This window comes from Phyllostomus discolor, chromosome 8 (genome assembly GCF_004126475.2).
Source record: "Phyllostomus discolor isolate MPI-MPIP mPhyDis1 chromosome 8, mPhyDis1.pri.v3, whole genome shotgun sequence".
NCBI classification, from domain to species: domain Eukaryota; kingdom Metazoa; phylum Chordata; class Mammalia; order Chiroptera; family Phyllostomidae; genus Phyllostomus; species Phyllostomus discolor.
The window spans coordinates 55,808,371-55,818,187 of NC_040910.2; the positions used below are offsets into that span (position 1 = coordinate 55,808,371).

Here is a 9,817-nt window from a genome sequence, read left to right on the forward strand (position 1 = left end):
CTTGGGGGGCTATGGAGAAAGGGGGTGATGGGCCCTCGCCCCTCAGCTTTGACAAAGCCTGAGTCCTCATCCTGTCTGTGAGAAGTCTCCTAATTTCTTGGCTATCTTGCCTCCTCTGCCTGACTTAATCCTGAAACAATGACAGAGGGTGGTGCAGCCTGTGCTGGAAAGGGTAGGTTCCCTGGGTAATCAAGCCTGGGAAAGAATACATAAACTCCTGTGAAACCTGCTTTTGCTAAGAATGCTGTTAATTAAATGATAAGGGTCCGAGCAGGAAATGAGGTTTTTTCCCCAAAGTTTTGTAGCCCGTTAGCTAACAGACCCTGACTCAGAATAGGCCCTCAGAGTTCTTTGTATGTTATCTATTGTTTGATCCTTACTGCCTGACAATGATTAATGAACTTTAGCTGTATCCCTGTGCAAACTAAAAGCTAATAAAAACCCTGTGAAGGCAAGGATCAGTGCGCTCTCCTCTTGAGAGAGTTGCCAGGTCACTCTGAGGCACCTCCCCTTGAGAAGGTAGCTGTGCCATCCCTTTTCCTCCACAGAACTTGGTAGTCCATGTGAAATTGTCTTGTATCTCATCCATAACACCTCGGTCACTGCTGGCAGGTGTCTGCATCATCAGAGATCAGGAAGGATCAAAAAAGAGTGAAAGAGAACTTGACAAAGTAATGGCTAAATTACTTTGACACTAAGAAGTGTCTTAAACTTCACAAGTCTATAGATCCAAGAAGCTGAGTGAACAAACTACACACATAATTCAAAGATATTCACACAAACACACATCATAGGTATCCTTCATAAAGAGAATGAAAAATCTTGAAAGTAGGCAGAGATAAATGAATTGTGGAACACCAGTTTGAATGATAGCAGGTTATGTAACAGGGTGCAGCCAAAAGGGAGCCCCAAATAGGGACTTGTAATAAGGTCCAGAAGAGCTTGGAGATAATTGACTCCACACCACAGGGCCACACCTGCCCAGAATGCTGGCAGCTGTGGCCAATTGTGAGAGGAGCCAGAAATGGGGCTGCAGAGGAAGACTGGTGCTGGGATTTAAATGAAGGCATGGCAGCCACTGGGGGGTCTCTCTCTTTTGGGGACCATGTATCTGTTTAGGACTTTGGTGTCTTGGTTGGGACCACATGGCTTGGGTGAGAGTCAGAACCATGAGGCTTTGGAAGTCCTCCCTTTTGCCACATGGAGGGTGCTGGGAGGATTGTGTGCATTTGTGAGGAACTTTAGTTTGTGTCATTTCAAATAAATAATAAATTCCTTTCCTTTTCACTGATCTCTGGTATTAAGAGACATCTTTCCTCAGGCAGTGGGCAAAACGAACCCAGTAGGTGGGGAGGAACCCCTGGAGAAAAAGGGGGGGTATTTTATATCATTCACCCCCCCCCCCCGCTCTGTTCTATAACATTTTCTTATCTAAAACATGGAGGCCAGAAGGAAGTGGCACAATATCTTGAAAGTTCTGGGGGGGGGGGGGGGGGTGGGGGCGTGGGAAGAACTGTCCACCTCAAATTCTGTATTGCATGAAACTATATTTCAAGAATGAGGGGGAAATAATGACATTCTCAGATAAAAGAAACCTAAAAGAATTTGTTGCTAGTAAACTTCTCCTAAAGGAATGCCTGAAGAAATTTTTTTCTGACAGGCAGAAAGGAAATGATAAAGAAAAATCTTGGAGTATCAAGAGGAAGACAAAAGAAATAGCAGAAATATGAGTACATAAAGTACATTGTCCCTCCTCTCGTGAGTGATATAAATCATATTTGATTTTTAACATCATTGGATACTCAAGACAATGATATTTAAGTTGGAGAAGGAAAATGGAAGGGAGGTTTCTATTCTTCATCCAAAGTGGTAAAATGCTGGCACAATATACATATGTATATTGTAATACCCAGGGCAACAACTATGAAAACTATACAAAGATACATTTTTTAAAACTATATACAGTGACTTCTTATTTCCAGTTTCACATGTAAGGATTTTGGAAGCCACCACTCCATCCTAGCAACAAGTGAAAAGTGAACAGACTGAAAAGTCAATGACTCTTCTAGGATCCATAGGAAAAATGAGGACACAGGGAACCCATGCCCCCAAGACTGAAGAGATAGGCAGGCGGATACAGGGAGTCTGCACTTACTGGAGCAGAAGCTCACAGGCAGAATCCACTGTGGTACTGGTGCTGGGGTAGAAATACCTGAACTACACTTGACAGGTTACTGAGGGTTTCCTATGGACAACTCCTGGAGTAAGAGACTTGAGGAAGGCCCATTCCTAGGGAGCCACATATGATTTTATGAGATTTACCTCCACAAGTTCAACCAGTTCTCACAGGTAATATTGGGAAAAATCCCCTTGTATTTCTAACAAATTCTTCTTAACAAGCTCTGCTCTTAAGAGAAACTGGTTAACTAGAGCTTTACCTTTTGGAGCATAATCAGAGTCTAACTGACCAGGGGAAGGGAAATACCCTACTCCCACACATCCTAGTCCAGGGGTGTCAAACTCATTTTTACCAGGGGCCACATCAGCCTCGTGGTTACCTTCAAAGGGCTGAATGTAATTTTAGGACTGTATAAATATAACAACTCCTTAACTAGGGGCAAGGAGTTTGGTGCTGCCTCTAAGTAGAAACAAGGTGCTGGGCAGGATAAAACAGGGTAGAGGGTTGAATTCAGCCCGTGGGCCTTGTGTTTGCCACTTGTGGGAGGAGGGCAAGTGACCTGTAGTTCTATGCTCAAGTTTTAGTTTTTAAAGGAGTTTATGACTCTTGGCTGTGAACTTCACAAGTGTGTCTCAGGATTTTTCCTCCCCGTTATGTGATCCTGTCCCACATAACGGGGAGGAAAAATCCTGATGACTAGACATCCTGTCCTATGCAACTGGGAGGAAAAATCCTGAGACGCACTCGTGAAGTTCACAGACCAGAGGCACAGACTTCTTTAAAAACTAAGACTTGAGCATAGAACTACAGGTCACTCACTCTCCTCCCACACCTTACCACCATGTTACTGAAGGCCTATTTACAGCTGTTTCTTTTACCCTGTATACCATATCTGCTTATCAAGAAAGAAATCACAAGGGCCCGCTAAAAGGCAAACACACACACACACACACACACACACACACACACAATTTGAATAGACAAAGAAAACATCAGAAGCAGACAAAGCAGAGATGTTGGAATTGTCACCCCAGGAATTTAGAACAACTTTAATTAATATGCTAAGAGCTCTAATGGATAAAGTATAAAGCATACAAGAACAGGTGAGTAATACAGGCAGAGAGATAAAAACACTAAGAAAGAACTGAAAAGGAATTCTGGAGATAAAAAACACTGTATTGGAAATAAAGAATACCTTTGATGGGTAATTAGTCAACTGGACATGGCTGAGGAAAGAATCTCTGGGCTTGAGGATATTTCAATAGAAACCTCCACAATGAATAAGCACACAAAAAAATTACAGAAAAAAGAAAAAGAGAATACCCAAGAACTTGAGACAGATACAAAATGTATAACATACATGTAATGAAAATACTGGAAAAAGAAAAATAGTAACAGAAGAAATACTTGAAAACATAATAACTGAAAATTTTCCCCAAATTAATGTCAGACACTAAACCACAGATCTGGGAAGCTCAGATTACATCAAGCAGGATAAATGCCTCCCACCTTGAAAAAACTCTTCCTAAATATATTGATTATAAACCACAGAAAATCAAAGATAAAGAAAAAATCCACCAGAAAGACATAAGAATCCTAAATGGGCAAGCATAAAAAAACAGAACCTCAAAATATTGAAGTAAAATCTTACAGAACAGACAGAAAAGAAAACTCCTCAATTATAGTTGGAAATCAACACTCCCTTTTAGCACCTAATGGAACTATTGGACAAAAAATCAGCAAGGATATTGAAATTCTGAACAACAAAATCAGCTAATAGAATCTAGCTGACATGTACAGAACACTCTACCCAATAATGACAGAACACACATTCTTCTCAGGTCACATGGAATATTCACCAAGACAGATCATACCTGGGCAAACTGTGACAAATTTAAAAGAATGGAAAGTACATACAGTGTGTAGTCTGACCACAGTGAAGTGAAACGAAATGATGACAGAAAGGCAAAAGGAATATTTGTGAACACATGTAAATTAAGCAATACCCTTCTAAATAATCCAGAGGTCAAATAGATATCTCAAAAGAAGTAAAAATGCATAGAACTAAATAAAAATACAATGTATCAAAATATGTGAGATACGGCCTAAGCAATGCTAAGAGGACTATTTATGACACAAATACTAGCATTAGAAATGAAGACAGATCTCAAATCAGCATCCTAAATTTCTACTTCTAGAAACTAGAAAAACAAGAGCAAAGTAAACACAAAGCAAGGAGTTGGAAAGAAATGATAAAGATAAGAGCTAATAAGTAAAATTGAAAATAGGAATATAATCAAGAAAATCAATCAAAAAGCTAGTTCCTCAAAAAAATTAATTAAAATGATAAATCACTAGTAAGACTAACAAAAATTTTTTAAAAGGACACAAATCACCAATATCAGAAATAAAATAAGGATATTCTACAGATCCTGGTGACATTAAAAAGATAATAAAAAATACTACAAACAGCTTTTATAGTCATAAATTTAACAGTGGAGAAGAATGGACCAATTCCTTGTAAATTATACTACTAAAACACAACCAAGATGGAACAGATTATGTGAATAACATTATAACCATTAAACAAATTAAGTTTGTAATTAAAAAGCACCCCCCCAAAAAACCTCCAGAATCTGATGATTTTAGTGGAGAATTCCACCAAACACTTAAAAAAGAATTAACATCAATTTACACATTTTCCTCAAAACAGGAGGGAATAATTCCCAACTCATTATATGAGGCCAGTATTATCCCAATACTAAAACCAAACAGAGACAGTACAAAAGGCAAAACTATAGACCAATATCTCTCATAATCTAAGTTGTAAAAATATTCAATAAAATATTAGCAAATTGAATTCAACACTATATGAAAATAATTATGTGCCATGATTTAGTAGTATTCATTACAAGCATGAAACTTGCAAAAACCAATAAATGTAATCCATCATATCATGTTTTTGTGTTTATTAATTTTAGAGAGAAAGGAAGGGAGAGAGAGAAAGAGAGAAACATAGATGTGAGAGAAACCAATTGGTTGCTTTCCATATACACCCCAGCCTGGAATTGAATGGGATAAGGCTCCAGCCAGCTGAGCCACACCTGCCAGGGCAACATATCATATTTTTAAGAAAAATATTATATGCTCATATCAATTGATACAATAAGCATTTGACCCTGGCTGGCATAGTTCAGTGGATTGAGCGCGGGCTGCAAACCAAAGCATCGCAGGCTCGATTCCCAGTCAGGGCACATGCCTGGGTTGCAGGCCACAGCCCCCAGCAACCGCACAATGATGTTTCTCTCCCTCTCTCTTTTTCCCTCTCTTCCTTCTCTAAAAATAAAAACAATATATAAAATCTTTTAAAAAAAGCATTTGACAAAATTCATCATGACTGATGAACAAATTCTCAGCAAGTTAAAAAAAATTCTCAGTAATTTTTTTGGGAACTATCCCAACTGGATAAAGAGCATTTACAAAAATCTACAGATAACATCATACTTAATGGTGAAAGAATAAGTGCTTTCCCAGTAAGATCAAGAATAGGGAAATTTCTGATCATGTCTTTTACATGTACTAGGAGATTTAGCCCCTGCAATAATGTCAGAGCAAAAGAAACAAAGTCCTACAATTAAATAATAAGGAAAAAATAAAACTGTTTCCACTTGTAGATGGTATGATTGTCTACATGAAAAATCCCAAGGAATCTAAAAAAATCTAGAGCCGATAAGTAAATTCAGCAAGGTTTCAGAATAAAAGGTAAGCTGACAAAGTCCATATAATTTCTAATGCTTACAATGACTATAAAGATACCAAAATTAAAAACATAATGCCAGTAATCATTGCTCCAAAAAATGAAGTATTTAGGTATAAACATGTACAGAATTCATATGCTGAAAATGATGAAATACTGATGAAAGAAATCAAAGAAGAGCTAAAAATAATGGAAAGATATATTGAGTTCAAGACTCAACATAGTAAAGATGTCCATTACCTTCCAGTTGCCTATATATTTAATGCAATTCCCATCAAAATCCCAGCAAGGTGTTTTGTAGTTATAGACGAGCTTATTCTAAAACTTATGCAGACCTGGCTGGTGAGGCTCAGTGGATTGAGTGTTGGCCTGTAAACCAAAAGGTCACTGTGTTTGATTCCCAGTCTGGGCACATACCTGGGTTGCCAGGGGCAGGATGTGCCAGAGGCAACCTCATATTGATGTTTCTCTTTCTCTCTTTCTCCCTCCCTTCCCCTCTCTAAAAATAAATAAAATAAAATTTATATGGAATAGTACAGGACCTACAAGAGCCAAAACAACTTTTTTCCCCTAAATTTTACAAAAGGAGAGAAACATCTGTGAGAGAATCAATTGGTATTGATTGCCTCTCACACAAGCCCCAACAAGGGAACAGCCAGCAACAGGAATCGAACTTGAAACCTTTCATTTTGTGGGACAACACACAAACCACTGAGCCACACGGGCCAAGGTTAAAACATTCTTGACAAAGAAGAATCAAATAAAACTCTACCCAACATGAATGCTCACTACACAGCTACAGTAACCAAGACACTGTAGTATTGGTGAAGGGACAGATACAGAATTCAATGGAACAGATCAGAGAATTCAGAATCCAAACCCATATAAATATGCTCTAACTTTTTACATCAATCAAAGCAATTCAAGGAGAAAGGATAGCCTTTCCAACAAATGGTGCTGGAGCAACTGGCTGTATCATGGGGGGAGTCTGCATGTGGGCATGTGGGGGGCAGGAGGCTGGGGGAAATCTTTGCACCTTCCTCTTAATTTTGCTATGAACCTCATACTGCTCTCAGACAAAGTCTTTAAAAATCAAAAACAAGCAAAACACTTGTATAACAATAACAATAAAGAGCCTAGAATACTAATGAAAATATTTTCTGAGGACATTATGGCCAATTTTTATATGTCCCAATTGTTGCTTGTTCCTAAATGTTACAATAAGCAAAAGGAGAAGCAAGAAGAAGACAGGAGAGTAAAGGAGAAAGAAAGGAAGAAAAAGTACCCATAACATATATGTGCATAAGTATTTTCAAATGCAAGTGTCATGTATCTTTATATTTCCACATGAGTTCATGCAATAAATACATACCTGTAAACTGACTTTTTATATATCAATACATCACAACAACCCTTCCCTTTCCATAATTATTTTATGAAATGTCATTTGTAATAGTTGTCTCATCTATTAATTTATTTTACAACAGTTAAATTAGTCAATCCTCTTTTGTTTAGCATTCAGGTTGTTCATAATTTTAACTGCAGTAAACATTTTTGCGGCTAATTGTTCGCACCTTGGTTGTCATTTTCTTAGTATATACCAGTTTTTAAAAAGCTTTTAAAATTTATTTTCAGTTTTACCAAAAGATGATGAGAGAGCCAATTTCCCTACCACATTGCCAATTTCCCTACTACATTGCCAATTTTGGAGATTATAATAGAAATAAATATTTGCTAATTTATGAGCAAAAACGATCATTTACTGTGGCCATAACTTGCACTTCTTTGTTTATTAGATAAATCTGATTTTTTATAATGTGTTACAGGAGAGACGTGGGCACAGCACCTGCTACGTTGTTCTGCGCAGCCGCATCCTGGGGGGTGGGGTGCAGTGGAGACGTGATGGTGAAGATGCAGGGTGCAGGCCTGTGCAGCTGCGCTTCTTGCCCTACCCTTTCAATGGCGGTACTATATTGGAAATTGCTGGAGAAGGTTTTTCAACTGTTACTTCTGATACTCGATTGAAGTGAAGGGTTTTCAATCCACACCTGGGACAGCCCCAAATGTTACAAATTAATAGATAAAAACAGTCATCGGATGCAGTGGTTTCCGTGGAGACTGTCTTACCCTGACAATTATTGAAGCAAGACTCAAGATGTGCAAGTTATGGACATCATTCCAATCATAAGGCGGCGGCCACGGAGCAGTAGCTGCAGTGCTATCACAGTCCTCTATTCAAGGTGCTTCTTTCTGTACTGTGTTCACAATGTCATCGGGGACTCCATGCAGAAAGGAAGGAAGCCGTGTATTTGACCCCTTGGGGTCCTACCTGAGAGACGCCTTCAAGAGTACGTGATCACCGAGAACCATGCTACAATCACTACTTGACAATCAGGTTGGTTTTAAGAACATGCAGAATGTGGGGCATGTGTCACTGTCTTTGGTTAGAGCCGTGTGGCTGGAGAAAGCCGTCTTCAGTTCTGCTGCTGAGAAAGACGTGCATACCCGGGCATGCTCAAAATCTGCATGGTAACCACAGACAGCATCTTGGAGGAGCCAGTTCCCCTGAGGAAGGACTGATGTTTGTGCTATTGCACCGATGTGCTTTATTTAAAAAGACACTTCTCCAAGGAGGACGTACAGAGGTCCCAGAGACATATGAAAGGATACTCAGCATCACTTGCTGTCAGAGAGATGCAAATAAAACCACAATGAGATACCATTTCACACTGGTCAGATTGGCCATCATTAACAAATCAAGAAACAAGAAGTGCTGATAAGGATGTGAAGAGGAGGGAACCCTAGCACACTGTTGATGGGAATGCAGACACTGTGGAAAGCAGCGTGAAGATACCTCAAAAAACTAAAAACAGAACTGCCTTTTGACCTAGCAATTGCACTGCTGGCATTATACCCTAAGAACCCTGAAACACCAATCCAAAAGAATCCATGCACCCCAATGTTCATAGCTGCACAATTTACAATAGCCAAGTGCTGGAAACAGCCTAAGTGCCCATCAGTGAATAAGTGGATCAAAAAACTGTTGTACATTTACATGATGGAAAACTACACAGCAGAAAGAAAGGAGCTCCAACTCTTCATGACAGCAGGGTTGGAACTGGAGAGCATTATGCTAAGCGAAATAAGCCAGGTGGTGAAAGACAAATACAATATGGTCTCACCTGTAAGTGGAACCTAATCAAAAAAACAAACAATTGAGGAAAAATAGAACCCAAAGCATGGAAATAAAGAAGATATTGACAATGACTAGAGAGGAGTGGGGAGGATAACAGTGGAAAAAAGGAGAAGGGTCAAGATAAGCAACACGTATAAAGGACTGATGGGCATAGACAAAGGGGTGGAGATTGACTGTCAGGGGAGGCAGGGGATACCAACAGGGAAAACTTGGGACAACGGTAATTGAACAACAATAAAAATAAATAAATAAAACAAATAAAAAATAAACCCTGAAATGCTCATTTGCTTATAACTTGTCTTTTCTCAGCAGGACAGATCTGGGAAGTTGTATTTCTTTTTTCTTTTCACTTTCCTCATTTTTCTCATACTTTTCTGTCTTCCACAGCTATTTTTGCATTTTAAGGATGAAAATGGAAACAGATGATGTCAGTTTTCCTTACATTTATGAGTAAGAAATTGATCTGGGAAAGCTGACTTTTCAATCACTGTAGATGGTCAGCCGTCTGTAAAGAGGGTGTTTGCATCATCCAATTTAACCTTTAACCCATCTTGGTTGTACTAAGACATTAGTGGATATAAATAAAATACCTTAAGATTTGAAAAAAAATGGTATAGGCCAACACACTTTTTTTGAAGTGACTGATCAAACACTCTATTTTCTCACTTTTTCTTAAAGCTTTATA

General features: G+C 38.7%; 1 pseudogene; it reads left to right on the plus strand.

Moving 5' to 3' along the window:
- Positions 1-6,713: 6,713 nt before the first annotated feature.
- LOC114503763 lies at positions 6,714-8,516 on the plus strand (annotated as a pseudogene).
- Positions 8,517-9,817: the final 1,301 nt, after the last annotated feature.